General features: G+C 33.4%; 1 protein-coding gene across 3 annotated transcripts in view; it reads left to right on the top strand.

Moving 5' to 3' along the window:
- LOC115218746 (protocadherin-18) overlaps positions 1–17,500 on the top strand; it is a 142,094-nt gene that overhangs the window by 15,891 nt on the left and 108,703 nt on the right. The window lies entirely within an intron of this gene.

Raw genomic sequence — 17,500 nt, 5'->3', positions numbered from 1 at the left:
CTCTTGATGGTGTCAAGCCAGTGGGTTCTTGGTCGGCCTCTTCCTCTCTTGCCACTGACCATTCCAAGCATGATGGATTTTCTCTACATAATGTCACTCTTGATGGTGTCAAGCCAGTGGGTTCTTGGTCGGCCTCTTCCTCTCTTGCCACTGACCATTCCAAGCATGATGTCCTTCTCCAGGGATTTTCTCTACATAATGTCACTCTTGATGGTGTCAAGCCAGTGGGTTCTTGGTCGGCCTCTTCCTCTCTTGCCACTGACCATTCCAAGCATGATGGATTTTCTCTACATAATATGACCAAAATATGTGGATCTGACCATGAACTTCTGGTTGCCAAGATCAAGATGCGGCTCTGCAGCATCAAGCGACCACCCGCTTGCCAGAAATTTGATACCAACAAGATCATGCATTGCAAACAAAGAACTTAGAATGCCTCCCTGGTATAACCTGAAGCATTCTAAGTTCTTTGTTTGCAGTGCATGATCTTGAGTAGCTAGAATAAGGCTGTCCATTTCTTTTTTCATTTGTCCTTTTTACAACCAGGCCCAAGATTTTGTCCCACATACCTCCTCGATGGCTTTTCAAAACTGGTCATGTAAAGGTTTCTCTTCAATCCATTTAATATGTTTTCTTTGAATTTCATTTTTCTCCTTTTCTCCTTCTCCAGTCGTCATCATCATCATCATCATCATCATCATCATTTAGCGTCCGCTTTCCATGCTAGCATGGGTTGGACGGTTCAACTGGGGTCTGTGAAGCCAGAAGGCTGCATCAGGCCCAGTCTGATCTGGCAGTGTTTCTACGGCTGGATGCCCTTCCTAATGCCAATCACCTGTTCTTTATTCACTGCCTTTAGTAACTTTTTTGAGATGTTCTGCAAATAATTAAGCAAGCTGTTTCATTCCCCTTGCACATATTCCAGCACACCAATTAAACCTCTTCTGCCCTGGTGACTCTTCAAGTACAACCAGCTGATATCAGCTTTCAGGTGATGGACTTCATACATAATCAGCAGATTTCTAGTTTCTCTGTTAAATTTCCACATTTCGCATTTTGTCCAGTTCACATTTCCAGCTCCTGATAGATGGCACCGCTCTTGAATTAATTGCTTCAATAACATTTCTTGAATTCAACCTTGATCGTAATGTTTCCCTCACTCTCCTTGTATACTCCCTCCTGGCAGTTTACTTGCCTAGAAGTATTCCCAAATACTTATACCACAGCCTTTTCTCAACTGATTTCATTGTTTGCTCATTTGGCATTTCCATTCACTAGCTTAGTTCAAATCTACACATTTTATTACCAAATCATCATCATCATCGTCAACATTTAAAGAGATGGATTCACAGAATCATTAGGTCATCAGAAAAATTGCTTTGCTCTTTACATTCCAAGATCAAATCCTGCTGAGATCAAATTTATCCTTCATCCTTCTGGGGTTGATAAAATAAAGTACCAGTCAAATTCTATGGCTAATGTTATCAATTAACCCTTTGCCTATTATATTATTATTATTATTATTATTATTATTATTATTATTATTATATTATTATTACTATTATTATTATTGAGTGAGAGGGCAATGCATGCCATCATGGGATAAAATATACTAAGCCCAGTATACCCATCATGACTACACATCTGATAAGGGTACACCAGGTACATGCATCATAACTATATGTGCACAACGTCTGATAAAGGTACACCAGGCACAACGTCTGATAAAGGTACACCAGGCACATGCATCACACCATATGTGCGCGACATGGTGATCTCATATCAAGATAAACAGCACATGACCTTGCGTGGGGCCCAGTTAGAATTTTCTTCAGGTTGAGTAGCCCATCCCGCTCAAAAGGTCCTGAATAAGGGTTGTTTAAGGATGTTGAAAAGAACCACCCATGTTTCCAGAGTGAATTATTCAAACCCCAAAGAATTCCTCTCAACACATGGCTATGATGCTCCCCCACTACTTCTGCTCGTGATCAGAGATGCACATATCGTCAGCCCTAAGGACATGCTCAACTGGTTAAGGTCAAACAACTGACATGCAAATCTGTGGTATTGAGCAGAATATTTGCTGTAGCCCATCTTTTATACCAATACAAAACAATGTACATGATAACACTTCCAATCAGTTAAGATCAGAAGCCATGAGAGCCACTGCCTGGTATTGCATCAGGGCATTTTATTATTATCATTATTATTATTATTATTATTATTATATTATTATTATTATTATTATTATTATTATTATTAATTATTATTATTATTATTATTAGTAGTAGTAGTAGTAGTAGTAGTAGTATAGTAGTAGTAGTAGTAGTATATATGTATATCTATAAGTCATCTAGGATCAGTTAAATTTAGTGTATCCTAAAGTAAGTCAAATTGAATATTTGAATAAATATTTGCATTGTCTTAGTAAGAAACCAGCAATACATCAACATACAAGTTGCTGCAATTGTTGTACAATAATTCAAAAAATATTTCCTATGATTTGAGTTGTTTGTAAAGTTTCTGTTCCTGAATGTCTCTGGTGTTTAGATTTCATGAAAAAGCATTCCCACCGAGTAATGTTTTTTGGTGAAATTTTATATATTTTTCTCCTGTGAGAATCACTTAGCTTTGGCTTTAATAACTCTTGGAATGGTCTCTTCAACGTGAACATCTCCAGCTTTTATTTTATACTGCTACAGCTTTGAATTTCAATATAGTTTAGGAGTGGAAAAAAAAAAATTCTCACTGTAAAAGCAAGTATATACAGTCTACACACATATTGAAACATAAATAATTGTGTATGTACGTGCAAGGTGGGCTAAAAGTCCTGCACCAAAACGTTTGCCATTTTACATGTTATGTTATTGTTATTATCATTATTCATTTTGTTCATCATGGACAAGTATGTGTGTAGTCATCATTATTTTTATTTATTTTATTCAATTTTAGAAAAATTGAAGCATATCTGTGACAAATCCAGAGAGTATTGAACTTATTTTGTGCATCGCTTTTGGCCCAACTGCATATCTGTCTTTGCAGCTTCTGTATATATATGTATGTATGCATGTATGTATGTACATATGTTTGTATGTATATACGTATGTATTGTATGTATGTATGTATGTATGTATGTATGTATGTATGTATGTATGCATGTATGTATGTATTTATGTATGTACGTATGTATGCATGTATGTATGTATGTATGTACCTGTATGTATGTATGTACGTATGTGAGGTGACAAGAGCAATGTGGAGAAGTGTGTATTTATTAACCACTACTAAGAATAATACCGCCACTATCCACAGACTTATGTCAGATGGAATATATTATATATAGATACATATTATATATATATTCTATATATATACATATTATATAATATATATTATATATACATATTATATATTATATCCATATTATATATATATATTATATATATTATATATATGCACATACACACACGCACACACACACATACATATATGTATGTGTATGTACATATGTATTTATATCACAAACACTAACACCACATGCTCATATGTATCTATATACTTCTAAGTGTGTGGGTATGAATTTAGCTCTGCATAAAATTTTATAGTTGTGTGTGTATATATATGTGTGTATATTTATATATATATATATATATATACATATACATACATACATATATATATATATATATATGCATATATTCACATACAACAGCATATATATATATATCAATATTATACTATGTATACACACACAGATTTATAGTATACATATATGTGTGTGTATACACATACACACGTGTGTATTCCAGAGTAATCATGTCAGTATGATTCTTAAGATAGCACAATTTTTAATATGAAGCAAAGCCAGATAAAATGCAAAAGAAACCTTCTAGTAAATGCAAGGTTCAAGCTAAGATTAACTTTATCCAAAGAGTTATCAGTAATTTAAATGTCTAACCGAGGTCTAAGAAGTTGACTTCAGTGCAGAGTAACGCATCGCAATTCCATTCAGATAAAGAGGTTTAATTTTTCTTCAATGTCTCTCCATAAATCAATGATTAATGCTACAAAACTGCCTCAGTACATTGGCCTAGCTATCTCTGTTCTCTAGGCCTACACTTTAGTGGCCTCTCTTAATTTATCACAATATCTCCTTCCTCTCAGGCTAAGCCATAATACTCACCATGTTTTGTAATGCTTGTATGTGTAGTTTAAATATCTATGCAATTTCTTTCTCCTTCAGCACTTAAAGAGACAATTCGTACACACTCATATACTCACATGATCACACACATATATATATATATACACTTACATATGCACACACATATAAGATACATATATATATATATATATATATATATATATATATATATTTAAATTATAGATATATATTTATGCATAAATTCTATATAGTGTATTTCTATATATATATATATATATATATAATATATATATATATATAATATATATATTATATCTGCATATTTCTATTATGTATATATATATGTGTGTGTATATAAATATGTATGTATATGTAGATATATATATATAGACCACACACATATATATGTATAGATATATGTACGTATATGTAGATATATATATATAGACACACACACATATATATGTATAGATATATGTACGTATATATATGTATGTATATATATATATATATGTACATATACATGTGTGTATATATATATATATATATCCGAAAGAGAGAGAAATAATCTCCCTGGAGATGTTTTCCCATCAATACTTGACCTTCAAAGATTTGAAACAAGTATTGATCACCTGAAACTTACCTCAATTGGTTGCTTACTTCTTACATCTTTCAAACCCTGAGGGGGTGGGTTCCAAACTGCTTATAGATCTTGCATTTCCTTTGAGATAGCAGTACAAGAGGTATATATCTAATGTCATCACCGTATTAAGTATTGAACATGACTACCATTACATCAATAAATTTTGTGGTTATTAGAGACAAAGCAACATCTTCACAAATATATATAGTCAGTGAAGACGCATGAAATTGCGGTGAAATATTACATTTGTAAAATCTTCTGCGTATGTAAGTGTATAAATGAATATAGATATGTTTACATAAATGCATACATACACTCACACACACACACACACATATTCACGTACATAAAAGTGTGTGTGTGTATGTGAGGGAGAGAGATAGAGAGTGTGTATTTATCTTATTGTTGCCGGCAGGTTCATACACAGCAAGGAATTTTGAGTAGAGATGGCACGAATTATCACTTCAAAACAAATATATATGTACATAACGATATATATATATATATATATATGTTATATATATATATACATATATATATATATATATATATATACACATATATATATTTATTATATATATAATATATATATATATATACACATATATTTATATATATATATAGTATGTATGTATGTATGTATGTATGTATATATATGTTCATACATAAAAATTGAGCTCTTCACTGAAAGTTTTCTTTTTTTTTTGCTAAGGAAATTCTTAAATACCTATATAAAGCAGCTATGAATTTGTATACATTGTTCTTATTATGAGTGTATAACTGAAGGCAGCGCTCCACCCTGGACTTACCCAAGCTGGTTAAAACAAAGTAAACTACTTACAACCATAAGACTGGTTAGTGAGAGACACAGGAATACTATAGTTAAGGTTGTCCACATTCCAAGCAGAAACACCATTTTCATTCTCTCTTTCTCCCTCTCAGAGAAATGACTAGTGTCTAAGAATGTTCTATACTCTTCTTGACAAATGAATTTATTATCAGATTCTTAATTTCATATGGATTAATTGCTGCTGATACACAGATGCAGGAATGGCTGTGTGATATGAAGTTTGCTGCCCAACCAGTCCCACAATATGACACCTTGGGCAAGTCTCTTGGATATAGTAGAAGAAATTTTTCGCAAGGTGCCATGCAGTGGGAATGAAATAAATCATCTGGTTGAGAAGCAAACTTCATATATATATATATATATATTATAATATATATATATATATATATCTATATACTATATATATTATATATATATATATGTAATATATATACATATTTATGTATTTATATATATATATATATAATATATATATATATATATACATATATATATATTATATATGTATGTATATATATATACATATATAAGCATATATGTGCATACATATATATATTTTTGCATTTGTTTTCTGAGATTCCATATTTTATCGTACACCAGATCACACTATTTCTGGGAATCTATATCAGTGCACGCACATCTTTAACATAGCTAAATCACCATCTAAATGACTATTCTTTCTCATTAGAATCAAGTGATACATAATCCTCCAATAATTATTCATACTCAACCAAACTCATGTCAGGCTTACACCGGGGTATTGCTCATACATGAAGGAGACCTTGTGTCTGCAACACTTGGCAACATCCTAGACTGCATTCAGAAAAGGGCAATCTAAATTCATCAACATAAATTCACTTACAGACTCTCCAGCCTCTGACCCACCTCCAGCCTCTGAGCCACCTCCAGCCTTTGGCCCACCTCTAGCTCACCTTTGGCCCACCTCCACCCTCTGGCTCACCTCTAGTATCTAGCCTGCAGGTGCTCTGTCTCCTATCCCTTGTTATTTCCACTTGTATAATGTCCCCTGCACCTAGGCTCCAGCTGGGTTCAAGCATTCCACTCCAACCCTTGTCTTTTATTCTCATTACACTTATCGGGTCCAGCAATAGCAGACCCCACCTACATTACCCCTCAGGCTCTGCAATAACCAGTATACTCAGTCCTTCTTTCTAAGAATGTCAGCCCTTTAAACTTCTTCCTCATATTTTTTCCATAGGTCTTGAATTAAAAAAGGTTCAAGAAGAACTTTAATAGTAACAATAACAGTAACAGCACTATCCATTAGATTCCATATTTAAGGCTCCATATATACTAGGAACAAATCAATATCTGGACTATAATAATTCTAACTGCTGAAAACGCACACACACATGCATACATGCATATATATATATATATAATATATATATATATATATACAAGGTGATTTAAAAGTCCCTTTAATATTCGTTTAAAATGGCTAACAACTGAGATTAGTAGCAGTTTCACCCCTTTATTGACTGCTGTAACCATTGCTACAACGATTCGATCTCCTGCAACTATTTACAGCAAAAATTAGTTTCTTGAATATATATATATACATACATACATACACATATATATATATCATACATATATATATATATATATATATATATATATATATATTATATATATATATATATATATATAATATTAATGAGTAAATCCAACTTACAGGAAAATTAAGATTTAGGATTAAATCTAATTTTATAGTATAATTATATATATAATTAAATTGATTTGCCTAATAGTGTTTTTATCTCTAATTTAATATATATATATATTACAGAGTTGTGCATATATGTATGTGTTCTGTGTATGTTTATGCAGGCACACACATACACACACAAACAATTATAATTTTTCAGGACTATTACCTTTATCTTTATAGATGAACAATATTTTAATATTCATATGTATTCATATTTTGATAGGTTTGGCTACATAAACCTCACCAGATGTTTTATTTCTGGATGAATTCATGGAACTGAGAAGGCACTTGACTTAGTGATTAGGGTATTTGGCTCCCTATCATAAGGTCCTAATTTCAGTTCCTGTGTCCTTGAGCAAGACACTTTATTTCTTATTGCTTCAGTCCGCTCAGCTGGCAAAAATAAGCTGAACTGGTAATTCAAAGGGTCGGCCTTGTCCTACTCTCTGTGTCACAATGAATCTATCTGAGAACTACGTTAAGTGTGTATACATGTCTATGGAATACACAGCCAATTCAATTGCATGCTAATTTTCAGAAGCAGGCTGTTTGGTTGATTGTACCAAGTGAAACACTTTTTGTTGTAATCACTGGAGAGGCAGACCATTTATGAAACTGGAGTAGAACTACAGCCAAGCTAAGAGTTATGACCTCATCCTCCATATTTGGTCACAAGGCAATATACTGGTAGATTTGAAAGATAGTGTTGTTATAATGATATTTGAAATGGAGAATACACATGTTAACACTACCGTGTTATTAGCCTTCACACCATTGCTGGAGGAAATCTTACAAAAAATATTAGACTGATTACCACTGTTAAATGGACACTACAGTTAAGCCATTGTGACATTAAATCTGATAATGGTATAGCCAATATGATCTTTTTCTTAAGCTAGATCCAGAAAATTTATTCAAACTAATGTCATTCTCTATACACAGTTTTTAATGATTTTGTCATGGCTTTCAGTTCAGTGACCCAATGCTGCAGATGTCCATCTTATTTCTTCAGATTTGTCCTTAGTTTTCATGAAGATATCACAGAATAAGATATTCCATAGAAAAGGCTTTCTTCATTCTCTCATTTAAATTCTTGCTGGTTTATAGTGAGATAGAAAAATACAGACAAGCAATAGACAAGTAAAAAGATGCTCTCCTGTTAAAATTCTTGTAAGTTTGTAATCAGAAATATATAAACAGGAGTGGCTGTGTGGTAAGTAGCTTGCTAACCAACCACATGGTTCCAGGTTCAGTCCCACTGCGTGGCATCTTGGGCAAGTGTCTTCTGCTATAGCCCCAGGCCAACCAATGCCTTGTGAGTGGATTTGGTAGACGGAAACTGAAAGAAGCCTGTCGTATATATGTATATATATATATATATGTGTGTGTATGTGTTTGTGTGTCTGTGTTTGTCCCCCTAGCATTGCTTGACAACCGATGCTGGTGTGTTTATGTCCCCGTCACTAAGCGGTTCGGCAAAAGAGATCGAAAGAATAAGTACTGGGCTTACAAAGAATAAGTCCCGGGGTCGATTTGCTCGACTAAAGGCGGTGCTCCAGCATGGCCGCAGTCAAATGATTGAAACAAGTAAAAGAGAAAAGAGAAAAAAAAAACAAGTGATAGACAAGAAAAGTTAATACTTTGCTTAAATTTGTACAGGTTCATAATCATTTAGGAAAAAATATTAAGTAAGCGAGAAGTTAATAATTCCACCTGAATTCTTGTAGATTTGTTGTCAGAGATTAAAATATCATCAAGTAATGGTGTTTCAAAGTGATGCAATTCTGAGTAAGAAGTGTAGAGGCAGGGTGCCCTCTCCATCATTTCCTATGTAAGACACATTAAGACGTATTAAAGTAATAAGAGGAGATGGTTACATCAGGGATATTTAAGCAGAAGAAATTATATATTTTAGTTAAACTTACACACACATTGTTGAAATTACTCTTTTTTTCTCTGTGTACTATATAATGTTATATGTAATATCATTGTATTAACATCATACTATTACATTTCTTACATTAATATTCTCTTAAATATCAGTTATATTCCTATGAATGTTTCAATATAATGTAAAAAAAAGAAGTTGATATTTTAGGCAGTATTTACCATATTTGCTTAAATCACATTTTCAAGTGGGATTTCTCAAATCTCTAATAGAGTTCAAATTTTTAGTCATAAAAATAAATCTTGAATAATATATAACTTGCTTAAAAGGCAATAAATAATTTGTGACCAACATGTACAGGGTTTTCTTTTACGCAAATGTCATAAAAACACAGAGCATGAATATTATTCTTCGATGTTACATTAAAAATAAAAATTACATAAAATACAAAAATACATGATCTTTTAGGAAACTGCTTATTATCATCATTAAAGACATTTTTCTAAATTTTGTTTTTCTATTCTGATATGAGTTGAACAGAGTGTATGATCACTCCACTTCATCAAACTGAACCTTAGTCATTTCCTTCATGCAGTAGAAAATAGGAAAAGAGGAAATCACAGGGTAAAAAAAAAGAAAAAGAAAAAAAGATAATCTAACATATTGCATGCTTGAAAAATGGATGAAAAAACAATAATAAGGATAATGAGACATTTCCTCCTGAAAAATTTTACTTTTTTCTGCATAAATTTGAGGATTTCTTGTAATGTTTGTTGATAGTGAAGATTGATTACATGGATTAAAACTATGGACGTCTGATTATATCACATTTCATAGTTGTATTTTAGTATTAAGTAGTGAATTTTATATTTTATTTTACATGTTGCATTATTATATTTTTGATATTATGCTTCTTTGCAGTATTTGAATAGATTTTGTTTTTTGCATTTGTTCTACAAGATTCTTGATGTGAAATGCTTGGGAGGGTCATTTTGCCAATAAAAAAAACACACATATTGCTTGTATATATTATTTATCATCATCGTCATCACCACCACTACCATCATCATCATCATCACATCATCATCATCATAAAGGCAGTGAGCTGGCAGAATCCTTGATGCATTGTAGCATTTCTTCGGGCATTTTACATTCTGAGTTCAATTACTGCAGAAGTTGGACTTTGCCTTTAATCCTCTTAGGGTCAATAAAATAAATACCAGTCAAGTACTGGGCTCAATGTAATCAGCTTCCCAACCCACTGAAAATTACTGGCCTTGTGCTAAAATTATTATCATTACTAGCTGGCCCCATGCAGTCAAAAATGATGGCTAAGTGTAGTATTTCATATATAAATAAGGTGCATAATAATCACAAATACAAGCATTCACATACTTCTCTTGTATTACTATTATCATTATCATTATTATTATTATTATTATTATTATTATTATTATTATTATTATGGGTTTTTCTTCTTCTTTCAAATTTGCTTCCATTTCTTGCCGAGTGTCTTCCCGACTCCTAGGGCGAAGAAACTCATTGTATACATTGGTAGGCCATTAAACTAAACTCACTAGTTCGTTCATTTTTTTTTTTATAGAAATAAAGTTAAATTAAAATACATGGGTAGTAATGGTTCTCACATCGACAATGTGTGACAATTATTATTATTATTATTATTATTATTATTATTGTGAGCTGACAGAATTGTTTGCATGCCAAAACAAAATGCTTAGTAGTATCTATGTTCTGATTTCAAATTCCGCCAAGGTCAGCTTTGCTTTTCATCTTTTCAGAGTTGATGAAATAAGTACCATTTGAGCATTTTAGACAGCTAGGAAGGAAGGATTATGGTATTTTCGAATCAGACATCAGACCTAAATGCTTACAACAGAGTAGACTCTTCTAAAGGACTCAAAAGTGCCAGGTGTTGGGTTTAATCTAGGAGATTGGATTAATTATACAATCCAAATTGACCATGGCAAGATTTGAACTCACATTACAATGGATGAAGTGGAACAAATACTTCAAATCTGATGCTCTTACAGTTCCACAAATCCATTGTACCCAATTTTATTTTATCCAATGGATCCAAATGGACCCCAAAAAGATGAGAGCACAGAGAATCAGAACAAATATCACAAGGCATTTTATTTAATGCTCTAACAATGCACACATGTGCACGCACACACACACACACACACACACATACACACACATATGCATGCATGCATGCAAGCACATGCACACACACACACATGCTCAAATGGTAATTATTTCAACAACTCTGAAAGAATGAAAAGCAAAGTATGTGTAGTTATGTTTACGTGTGTACAGATGCACACACACACACACACACACACACACGCACATATATGATAGGCCTCTGCATAGTTTCTGTCTACCAAATTCCGCTCAGGCGTCATTGGTCTACATGAGATTATTGTAGAGGTCATTTGCTCAAAATGCCATATAGGAGATTTGAACTTGGATCTATATTGTAACAAAGTTACACACAGCTATGCCTGCACTCATTAACATATCTCTGAATTAGATGATTGGGAATTATTATTAGTCAAGATACCATAATTACATAATGATTATTAGTCAAGATACCATAAATATCCTGAATCAAATACATTCTCAAAATAGGGAAGAGTCACTTCATAATTGTTTCCCACCATTCTTAAATGCAAAACGAGAAAGTTTCTCCGTCTGTGGTTTCCTCCAGTGTTTCATGATACCTTAGCACATGTCTTAAATATTAGTTTGAGACGGCTACTGTTCAAGTTTATATTTTCTCTGTTGAAGTAAAACAAGGTTGTGGTGTACCTTAACCCTTTAGCATCTAAACCGGCCATATCCGCCAAAAGTATTCTGCCTGTTTTATGGTCAAACTGGCCAGATCTGGTCTCTCACACCAACCCTACAATATCGTTTTAAAAATTAACAGCAACCTCATCAAAATCTCATCGCTACAAGATAATGCATGATTAGTTCAAAACAATTGGGTTAAAAAGGATTAATTTTGGTAGAATAATGCGAACACTATAGGGTTAAGCATATGGAGATATGGTGACAAGGTCACAGAAACTTTGGAAACCACTGCTCAACATAGTTACTCTGCCTGCAAGAAATAGCAGAAAACAATCCCCCTCAAATCACACATAAGTAGCCTATTTTTCAAGTGGTTGACAATTCTTATTCCTTACTTTCTTTAGGAAGATATTTATTTAAGACTATATAAGACGATGTAGTCTTTGATATATGAGGCCTGAAAAAAAGTTGGAATAGTCATGGCTGGAACATTTTAGATTATAGGTCTGCTCAGTCACGGCTGACCTAGGGCTAAACAACAATGACAGATATAGTATGAACTGGATATGTACTCTACATTGATTTAAAGTGATTTAAAAAAAAATAAAGCAATGATGCAGAGGAAAGAGGTCAATGTAATTCATTGTTTATTAGAATATTTACTAAAACATGATGTCTTAAAAACTGTCTACTTCCTTATTTCTTTATTATAAGATACATGTCTCCAGGCTGTACCCCTATTACCTTTGTAACCAATCAATGGTGCAACATTCCAAAGAGAATTACATTTAAAGGCAAGTTAAACTGGCCAACACCATTCCTTATTTATAAAGAATGGACAATGAGGTATATTTGAGTGCATACATAAGATAGCAAGCAAACACCATTAAGAAATTAAAAAGAAATCTTACGCTAACAGTTTTGGAGACAACAAACTTCAGCTTTTTCCATTCACTAAAAATCTCTGATTTATTTATCAGAGGCATGTTTCAAGAAAAGTGTTCAAGAATGATAAACAGAGTTTCTTTTTTGTTCCTTTCTTTCTTTCTTTCCTCTCTTTTCTTCTCTTCTTCCCATCACATTTTACATTATTGACATGGAGGGTTACTTGAAGTGACTTTTCGTGCAATACATGCAATACAAAGGTGCTGGCACAATGAGCCATTACTTAATGAATGAATGAAAGGAAAAAGAGGAGAGAAATTTTTGTTGTCAAATATAGTTAATGCTAAATAATAGCAGCAGATGAAATAGTGGAAAATCATCAAGCTGTGCTATTAGTGAAATAAGGTTGTTTTAACATCAACAGATGAGTTACGAGGTTGAAAGAGAGAAATTCCAACTAAATTCATTGCAGATACGTAGAACAATGTAATCGGGTCTGAACATGCTTTCATGTATATCATGGGGAGATGAACAAAAAAAATGTATTCTAAAACTAATAGATTGTTTAGTAGTTCTGAATTAATATCAGGTTTTATATATAATATTATCAAAAGAATAATAAGAAAAAATTTCACGTTTTCATGATGGGAAATGTTGTGAGAAAGAATTAAAATGCTGTTTTGAGACACCTACCGGTTTTGATAGACACACACATCGCCAAAAATTAGCTTCTGAGTAAAGAATCTAATCACCAACCTAAAAAAATTCCTCTTTGGAGTTTTTAGATAATTTCCTGGGCATTCTTTTCAGATTACTCCAAAATAGTTTACATTTACATAATTGGTTTCTTGTAAATGTAGGAAGAGAGCTAAAAGGTTGGAGCCCTTGTGGAAGGATGGGCTGTTCATATGCTGTCATTGTGGATGTCCGGATAATTCTCAAATGGTCTTTATCTCCTTGCTATAGACAACTACTACATCTTCATCATCATCATCATCATCATCACCACTTAACATCAGTTTTCCATGCTGGAATGGGTTGGACAACCTAATGGGAACTGGCAAGCCAAAAAACTGTATTCAGCTTCACTTTCTTGTTTTGGCATGTTTTTTATGGCTGGTCGGCCTTCCTAACACCAACCACCTTACAGAGTGGACTGACTGCTTTTCACATGGCCCCAGCACTGGTGAGGTCTCTTTCTGCTGAGTTTTTGTTACTGGATGTCCTTCCAATACCAACCACTTTACAGAGTGGCCTGAGTACCTTTCACATGGCACCAGCACAAAAATGCTGTAGATAGTAACAGTAGTCTAAAGTGGATGAGTAGTCAATTATTTGCAGTGACAAACATAACTTTTTCTCTTGTTTATAGCTCAGAGAAGAAAGTGTCCACCCAATCCACATTACAGATTTTGGTACCCTATGGACGAGTGGATTATAAAACTCTGTACCTACCACAAGACAACCAAAACAGGTTTTTAAATGGAGTGAATATTTAAGAAACTGTGGTGTTCATGCCTTTCTCAGTGACATTTTTGGATAGATGAGCTAAAGACTCTGATCAAGAACAATGTGGCCATTCAACCTGTTAGAAATAATTGTCATTATCACTATCATCAACATCATTTAATTTCCAATTTTCCATGCTTGCATGTGTCAGATGTAATTTGTTTGAGCAGTTTTTGAATGACTGGATACTCTTCCTGTTGCCAACCTTCACCTGTTTCCAAGCAAAGTAATATTTCTCCATGGCCAGACATGTTCTTGCAGAATATTGAAACTGATTGACACTACTTGTATGATTGTGGCACTCATCTCTATATATATAAATGGCAAAATATCTGTCTGTGTGTGTGTGTGTGTGTGTGTGTCCTTTATACAAATCCACAATTTTTCAGTTAGAGGGCTCGCACTTTCTATGGTCATTCAAAACCGTCCAAGGGTGGTCGTGCACATCTTTACATTTCCCCAGTCACCCCGCAAGCCATTAAAAAAATCAATAGAAGTGACTTTTTTGCGAATTTTCTATCCAAAACCCAATCAAAATGCTCGAAACTTGATACGCCAATTGAATGCCAGCTAGCTGTATGTGATTGGTCGGAGATTTGGACAGTACTCGCATGTATGTGCACATGCGCGCAGCTGCATATGCATGCACTAGCACTATGATGAGAAGTCAAGTCAGGGAGACACAAACACATGCACGTGTACCCTTACATTTTTATATGCAATGGATCTCTTTTAGTCTCTCTCTACTAAATCCACTCACAAGGCTTTGGTTGGCTCAGGGCTATAGTAGAAGACACTTAACCAAGTGGGATTGAACCTGGAACCATGTGGTTGGGAAGCAAATTTCTAACAACACACCCATGCCAAAAACCTAGACTTAAACACAAATAATTGTTATATAAATTCTCATCAAAAAAGAAAAAAAAAACATATAACATGGTAATAGTTAGAATACCATCGATCATAGGTTTCTTTGATCAGGGTTGACCTGGGGCTAAACAACAACAACAACAACAACAACAACCCTTAATCAGTTTCAAAATAAAAAGGAAATATTTTTGTTGCCATTCAGCTGACTCCCCACCACCCCCGCCAACTTTCCACATTCTGCATGAAACTTTAATCAAATCTCAATTAGGATAGCAATTATTTTTAACAGTTCATTTTTGATTTGATTTGATTTCTTTAATCAAAAGTAGATTGCTATAAAAGAAATTTCTACGTCACAGCTTGTGGTATAAACATAATATAATGGTTGCTACATAACTGTGTTCTAACTCTTTGTTTTAATGTCATTGGCATTAAACATAAGCAAAAACTACAACACAAAGTTAATATTATATGAATTAAAAAAAGTGGCTGAAATACACGGCGGTGAGCTGGCAGAACCGTTAGCACACCAGGTGAAATGCTAAGCAGTATTTCATCTGTCGTTACGTTCTGAGTTCAAATTCCACCAAGGTTGACTTTGCCTTTCATCTTTTCGGGTTCGATAAATTAAGTACCAGTTACACACTGGGATCGATAAAATCGACTTAATCCATTTGTCTGTCCTTGTTTGTCCCCTCTGTGTATAGCCCCTTGTGGGCAATAAAGAAATAGGTATATATATATATATATATATATATATATATAAATACATACATACAATGGGCTTCATTCAGTTTCATCTACCAAATCCACTCACAAGACTTTGGTCAGCCCAAGGCTATAGTAGAAGACACTTACTCAAGGTGACACGTAGTGGGACTGAACCCAGAATCATGTGGTTGGGAAGCAAGCTATTTACCACACAGCCAAAGTTTATTCTAAGACTGTTTAATAAGACAGAAGAGTTAAAATTGTTACTGTTTAATCCCAAGCAGGCACTGACTGAACAGATCTATGATCAAAGACATTCCATTTGTGACCATTCAATCAGTTTTTTCAGTTAAGAGTGCACCATGAGACTTATCTTAAGTCTTAGGTGTATTTTGAAGGAGACTTGGCTGCTATTTTTAGCAAATTGAACGACCATATAGAAGATTCCTCATTGGCTCACGGTGGTCTGAGATGACTAAAACAGGTGATAATTAAAAGAAATAGCACTTAACTCTTAATCTAATTAAGATGGCTTCTTATTAAGCTATTTCATCCTGTGGTTGTGTGTATCTTATATGAATAGGAGTGATAAGTGCAGTTATATAACAACCTACAGCTTATCAAATTCAATTCTATTAAGACCTTTTATAAGAAAATGCTATGGGGAATGACCCATTCATCTAGCTAATTGCCAAATTGTATAGTTGATAAAATTTTCCTGTGGCATATCTCATAATGTGGAATATTTAAGAGATGTTTAAGACAACTGATCAAATTAAGTTATCCTTAAAACCATTTATACGTTCCACATTGCTTCAGTTAAGCATTATCAACTAAATAGGCAGGAAATTAACTCTGCTCTTATGACATCAGTTTCATGAAAGACGACCATTGAAAAAAAGATGGAGGGCAGGCAAAGTATTTACCCTAGGGATTGTTGTTGATTGAAGAGCCAGTAATATTTAATTGTAATCAATCCAGTAATCATCGAATAATGTAATTTAATTGAAGTTCAGAATTACGTGTGCTTCATCTAATATTGATTTATTATATAAATACAAAAACTCATATTTATCATGGAAGAATGTGAAAGAGAAACAAGAGTGCATGTTGTTCATGCCTTTCCAAGAACATATGGAATTTTAAAGATTTCGTCAACAACAAAGGCATATTTGAATAAGGAAATCAAACTTGCTCTTTTAAGTTTCTGCCTATACTTCTACTGCTTTCAATCATTGGACTATGTTCATGCTAGAGCATTGCATTTAAAAGTTTTAGTTAAAGATATCGACTCCACTAGATATTTCAGTCTGGTATGCATTTCAGCATTCTATGTTTTATCTAATAGCTAAATTACCATTTTTGGTAGAAAATAAATTTTTAAACTTGTAATAGACACACAGAAATACACACACACACACAAC

The sequence above is a fragment of the Octopus sinensis genome, linkage group LG14 (genome assembly GCF_006345805.1).
Source record: "Octopus sinensis linkage group LG14, ASM634580v1, whole genome shotgun sequence".
In the NCBI taxonomy this organism is placed as follows: Eukaryota; Metazoa; Mollusca; class Cephalopoda; order Octopoda; family Octopodidae; genus Octopus; species Octopus sinensis.
Note: the sequence above shows the minus strand (reverse complement) of the source record. Positions and strands in the feature narration are given on the sequence as shown.